The sequence below is a fragment of the Taudactylus pleione genome, unplaced genomic scaffold (genome assembly GCF_031769625.1).
Source record: "Taudactylus pleione unplaced genomic scaffold, aTauple2 ptg000212l, whole genome shotgun sequence".
NCBI lineage: Eukaryota > Metazoa > Chordata > Amphibia > Anura > Myobatrachidae > Taudactylus > Taudactylus pleione.
This window is the reverse complement of record NW_028284614.1, coordinates 4894371-4901522: the sequence shown is the minus strand read 5'-3', so window position 1 is coordinate 4901522 and position 7152 is coordinate 4894371. Positions and strand designations below refer to the sequence as shown.

General features: G+C 47.2%; 1 long non-coding RNA gene across 1 annotated transcript in view; it reads left to right on the top strand.

The window, feature by feature from the left end:
- The window catches only part of LOC148517706 (uncharacterized), a 93913-nt gene that overhangs the window by 26994 nt on the left and 59767 nt on the right, over positions 1-7152 (top strand). The gene's annotated exons all lie outside the window — the stretch shown is intronic.

The following is a 7152-nucleotide window of genomic DNA, read 5'->3' as shown; positions in this document are numbered from 1 at the left end:
CCTAATGTTCTAATGCTATGATGTTCACAATCTTGTCTGCGGGAGAAGATGGATTGAAAGCTGGAAAAGAGCTGTAGGATAAAAGCATTGTGCAAAATGATTGAAGCTGCCCACACACATACCGATTTTTTACCCGATTTGGCCGATTTTGACGAATTGGGAGGACAAATCGTGTAAAATATGGCCAAATCGTGAGTTTCTACTCACGATCACGATGCCAATGCGCGTCCCCGCTCGTCGTACTTCGCATCTTATCTGCCATGCTGTAGAGCAGATTTGCCAATCTGCGACACAATACACTAGATTCACGATAGATCTTAAGTCAGATTGGACATTTTTTAACTCCAAATCATGATGATGATGGCCGGGGAGCTCGTGTACATCGGCTGATCGGGAACACATTGCTACAGTATGTGTGTGGGCAGCTTTAAACAGAGATGGTGCTTAAGCTGGCCACACACCAGAACAATATCGTTCCAACCAGCCAGCTAGATGGCCGGTTGGAATGATAATCATACAGTGTGTCAGAGCAAATGATAATCATTAATTTGCTCCCACTTAATGAAAAACGCAGACTAGTTGGGAAAAATCAACTATTCGTTCTAGTTTAGGGGGGACTTTGCCCGAACTGAACAATAAGTAGGTACACTGTGGTAGGAGATGGAAGGCAGGTCGTGAGAGTGCTCCCTGCATATACAGATCACTAGGAGATTGACCCTCTGACGAAACCGCAAGGACTTGCAGCGGAGAAACGCGTAAGGGATTCCCTATTCACCATCAGCTGGTTCTTCACTATCTGAAAGAACGAATGGCCTCAAGACTGATGAGTGGTTCAGCCATAACATCGGGAGTCCATGCACAAGATTACTACTAGCCGGCAGAGCTAGAACACCTGCGGGAGTAAGGTCCGGGACATTCTCTTTACAACTGATAGATCAGTACATCTACAACCAAAATCCGGCCGGCGGTAATGTATCATTATTGAGACCAATTTATGTCAAGTAGTCTCTATCATTCTCCCACTTCTGTGTGCATGGACAGTGCTGTTATTATTAGGACTGCGAGTCCTCACTAATGAACCCGTGTTCAAGAGACTTTTAAACATATTTAGCATACCAGTGCTTTTCTACCTGGTGCTAATTGAACACATCAGCACTAAGTACTTATTCTAAGTGAGATTACATCAGTGTGTGACTCTGAGTTAAACACGAATGGAGACCATTTTTGGCCAAATGGAGGAAGGTATGTATTAAACTTGCATTCATATACATGTGTGAAGGAACCTTGACACAACTGGTGATCTGTATCAATTACTTATCTGGAGGCTGATGTTCATTGTGGAATCACATTGAAATAGTGCTACATTTAATATAGGACACCAGAGATACCTTCTGCAGGGGTTATCTGTTGTGACTTTTAAAACAATACTGAACCAGTCTGTATGTATTTGTTTTGCATTGTGTGTGATATTTTATATTTTTATTTGCTTCTTGTCTTTTATGCATTTATATGTAATAAATTGTTTATTTAGCGCTCTTTGTCTGGATATAGTCATAAGCTTCAAAATACCACTGGGATAACAGATATATTAATCTATCTAGTGACGGTATATCCAGATCTACATATTTTGAATAAGTAGGCGGACACAGGTCGGCAGTGCCCACCTACTTTTGACATAGTCACCTGACAGCCCCGGAGAGCCACTACCGCTGCTGTATTTCTGTGGACGAAGGTCAGTGTTGTGGAGTCTCACAGTCTGGAGTGCCAGTTCCACAGACACATGCCGGGAAAATCCTGATGCCGAGTTCTGTGTGCTTGCCGCTGACCCACTGACTCCCGGCACAAGGTGAGCGGTGACTGCGCAGTGGGTAACTGCGGGTGAGTGTCCCCTACCAGCACCGATGCTGAGGTTGCCTCTAGTGGGTACAGAGTAGAGAAGAAGTTGTTCTGCGGCGGAGGAGCCTGGTTAGCTACCCAGCAGAACCAGAGCTCGGATGTCCACAAAGAGAGTGTTCGGAGGATGGCAACATTATGGAACTGCCCCGGGATTGAACGCAGCCCTGTGTGGCGATGACCCCCATACACATCGGATGAGTAGAGCATGACAGTAAAGTAGTGGCATAAATAGGGTCTTCAGAACCCAGGGCAAGTTTAAGATTGGCGCCTCCCCCACCATACAGCAAAATATATTTTGCGCAACTTTAGCATGCGGCAGACAATGGTCATGGTCACAACCCAGAAGAGGAGTGACTACTGAAAATGAGGCATGCCAACTTGACACGCCACCCATTTCTTATCACTCTGGGAACATTCCTTTCCATTCCATATGCACCTTACCTATACGGTGGTTTCTAACAATGTGGAACCTCTGAAGAAATATATACTCCCTGGGACAAAGGCATCTTCAGTCGGTATTCACTGTTCATGTAGGTCACATTGTCCATCATCATCATCATACAACAGCGGTACAACTAGACTAATTTCCCCTGTATAACTTCCTGCCCCCTGCATCTCTCAGCCACACAATCATCTCCCCCTGCATCTCTCATCCACCCCATTATCCCCCTGTTTCTCTCAGCCACACCATCATCTCCCCCCTACGTCTCTCAGCCTCATCATCATCTCCCCCCTGCATCTCTCAGCCACACCATCATCTTTCCCCTGCATCTCTCAGCCACACCATCATCCCCCATGCATCTCTCAGCCACACCATCATCTCCCCCTGTGTCTCTCAGCCACACCATCATCTCCCTCCTGTGTCTCTCAGCCACACCATCTCTCCCATCATCTCCCCCCTGTATCTCTCAGCCACACCATCATCTCTCCCTGCATCTCTCAGCCACACCATCATCTCCCCCTGCATCTCTCAGCTACACCATTATTTCCCCCCTGTGTCTCTCAGCCACACCATCTGCCCCCTGCATCTCTCAGCCACACCATTGTCTCTCAGCCACACTCATCTCCTCCCTGTGTCTCTCAGCCACACCATCTCCCCCTGCATCTCTCATCCACACCATTATCTCCCTGTTTCTCTCAGCCACACCATCATCTCCCCCTACATCTCTCAGCCACACCATCATCTTTCCCCTGCATCTCTCAGCCACACCATCATCCCTCTGCATCTCTCAGCCACACCATCATCTCCCCCTGTGTCTCTCAGCCACACCATCATCTCCCTCCTGTGTCTCTCAGCCACACCATCTCTCCCATCATCTCCCCCCTGTATCTCTCAGCCACACCATCATCTCTCCCTGCATCTCTCAGCCACACCATCTCCCCCTGCATCTCTCAGCCACACCATTATTTCCCCCCTGTGTCTCTCAGCCACACCATCTGCCCCCCTGCATCTCTCAGCCACACCATTGTCTCTCAGCCACACTCATCTCCTCCCTGTGTCTCTCAGCCACACCATCTCCCCCTGCATCTCTCAGCCACACCATCATCTCCCTCCTGTGTCTCAATCACACCATCTTCTCCCCCTGCATCTCTCAGCCACATCATTATCTCCCCGTCTCTTAGCCACACCATCATCCCCACTACATCTCAAAGCCACACCATCATCTCCCCCAACGTCTCTTAGTCACACCTTCATCTCCCCCCCTGTGTCTCTCAGCCACATCATCTCCCCCTGCATCTCTTAGCAGCACCATCATCTCACCCCTGCATCTCTTAGCCACACCATCATCTCCCCCTGCATCTCTCAGCCACACCATCATCCCCCCCTGCATCTCTCAGCCACACCATCATCTCCCAGCATTGTCTCTCAGCCACACCATCATCTCCCTGCTGCGTCTCTCAGCCACAATATCATCTTCCACCTGCATCTCTCAACCACACCATCATCTCCCCCTGCGTCCCTCAGCCACACCATCATCTCCCCCCTGCATCTCTCAGACACACCATCATCTCCCCCTGTATTTCTCAGACACACCATCATCTCACTGCATCATCTCTCAGCCACACCATCATTCCCCCTGCGTCTCTCAGCCACACCATCATCTCCCTGCATCATCTCTCACACCTTCACCTCCCCCCTGCGTCATCTCTCAGCCACACCCTCATCTCTCCCCTGCATCATCTCTCAGCACACCATCATCTCCCCCCTGCATCATCTGACATACAGTATGTACACACACACACTGACACATACACACACACACTGACACATACACACTGACATATATATACACACACACTGACATATACACACACACTGACATATATACACACACACTGACACATATACACACAGTGACATATATACACACACAGTGACACATATACACACACTGACACATACATACACACTGACACATATGCACACACACTGACACATATACACATACACACTGACATATATACACACACACTGACACATATACACACACTGACACATATACACACACACTGACACATACACACACTGACACATACATACACACGCATTGACATATATACACACACTGACATATATACACACACAGACACTTACACACACTGACACATACATACATATATACACACACACTGACATACATACACACACACTGACATATATACACACACACACTGACACATATATACACACACAATGACACATACACACACAATGACACATATACACACACTGACACATATAAACACACACTGACATACAGTATATACACACACACTGACATATATACACACACACTGACACATATACACACACTGACATATATACACACACACACACTGACATATACACACACACACACACACTGACATATACACACACACTGACATAATTACACATATACACTGACATATATACACACACATACTGACACATACACACAGACACATATACACACACTGACACATATACACACACACTGACACATATACACACACACTGATACATACACACACATTGAGAAAGTCTACACACACACACACACACACCTCTTTCACACAAATGCAGCCAGAACCCCTCCCTCACCACCACACATGAAAAAACAAACACACATCTGCGGTGAGCAACCGACAGCTTAGGTAACCCCCCTGTGCACACCTGCACTAAGAGGAGACTGAGAGAGCGCAGGGGAAGGAAGAATCACTCTTCACCTGGCACAGGTGGCAGCTCTCAAGTCAGGAAGAAAGACAGTGGGAAGAAGTCTGCCAGGGAGAAGCTTCGCGCTTCTGCTGTGCAGCTCCCCCTACAGGCATCCCAGTCAGCACTAGGCTAGCAGGCACACTTGCCTGCTCGTTAAAGTAAGTCAGGATGCTATGGTGGCGGGGGGGAAGGCGGGCGTGCAGGTACGATGCCCTGGCCAGCAGCGCCCCCCCTCTGCTGGGCTTGCCGCGGCACCCAGGGCACGAGCCTCGCTCAAAGCCCCTAGTTATGCCACTGCAGTAAAGGTAGTATAGCACTGAAAAGGCAGTGGCTAAGACGTTAAGAATATGCTAGTTACATCACCATGGATACAAATATGTTAATAAACATTTAATAGTAAACACAAGTAGAAAAAATTCAATATATTTGGCAAGTTACAATGTAATCATACTATTCAATCCCCACCTGTATGGAAAAAAACAAGCGTCCTATGTGTCAGACTGATTCTAAATTACCTACTTGAGATCCGGTGCATTGCTTATGCTGTGGTGCTGGGAGACCCGCTAAAGACGTGTGCTGTGGGCATGTTGGAATGGTAGGTCGGGATGGGCTGGTGGGTACAGGACTGTGCCCCTATGCCTCCCTGGCTGCCCCCCTCCATCATGTAGCTGTAATGTTCTATAGGTAGTAGAGTTGTGGCTTAGATGTCCCAAAGTGAGGACCCATGTAATAATGCTGATGTCACTTCGTGTTACATCGGTGACACTGCAGATGATGTATAGTATGGTGCACAGCAGACGCACCTTGCACTGGGGTGGCACAATGGCCGGGGCGCAGCCGGCCCTCCTAAGTAGTCCAATGGCTGGTAGAGGGTGAATAGGTCTAGGTGTATGGTGGCTCCTTCTGTATACTACAGACATTGTGGGTGGGTGCATGAAGCATCGCATTTTGCATGCAATGCATACCGCCACTCATTGCATGCATCCCAGCATTAATAGCATCTTATTCATGAAGATAATCGCAAATGACAGCTCTCCTGATAAGAGGTGTCCTTTGCAAGAGAGGCACATCCTGGTTTATGACTCAGAAGTCCCTCTGTCCATGTGTCATATGACACGCGCTGCCGGTGGTGCTGCGAGGGATCCAGATGGTATTGTTCACTGGCTCCAAATTGCGGAAAGCTTTGCTTTCCAGAGCTTGGTGCATATGAGAAGTGCAGTCAGACCCCCAAAAATAGCATTGTCAGAGGTCTGACCGCATAATTAGATGACAGTACATCCCGCCCTGTATCCCAGACCACCCTGGAGTAACAGAGGTATAGCATGCACTCTAATCTAACACATTGGTTTTTTTTACACCCTGGTTACAATGATTTGAAACTCATAATAGTTGAGCGCAGGGATCCAGCACTCAGTGTTTATCACAATCCACATTTGTAATGCAGCTGTGATAATTGTTTTGTGTATATTTCTGCAGTGTCTGCCTACTTCTGCAGGTTTTGAATAAATATGAATTTATTAAATGAATATTGGGTGGTGTGATGAAAAAGTTGGTTAGGTGTGTAGGCCAGCATTTTAGTTGGATAAACAAGTTGGTCCTTTGGATGGTTGGAGGAAAGTTGGTCTGGTGTACGGCCATGTTTAATCTCCTTATTGCTCCTCTAAAGCACCCTACTCCTCCTCCTTCATGTCCATTGGTTAATCTCTTTATCATTCTTCTAAAGCACCCTATTCCTCCTCCATGTCCATTGCTTAATCTCCTTATTGCTCCTCTAAAGCTCCCTCCTCCTCCTCCTCCTCTTAAATGTCCATTGCTTAATCTCTTTATCGTTCTTCTAAAGCACCATACTCCTCCTCTGCTTCCATAGCTTGATCTCCTTATTGTTCTTTTAAAGCACCCTACTCCTCCTCCAAGTCCATTGCTTAATCTCATTATTGCTTATCTGATGCACCCTACTCCTTCTCCACGTCCATTGCTTAACCTCTTTATCATTCTTCTAAAGCACCCTACTCCTCCTCCACGTCCATTGCTTTATCTCTTTATAGCTCTTCTAAAGC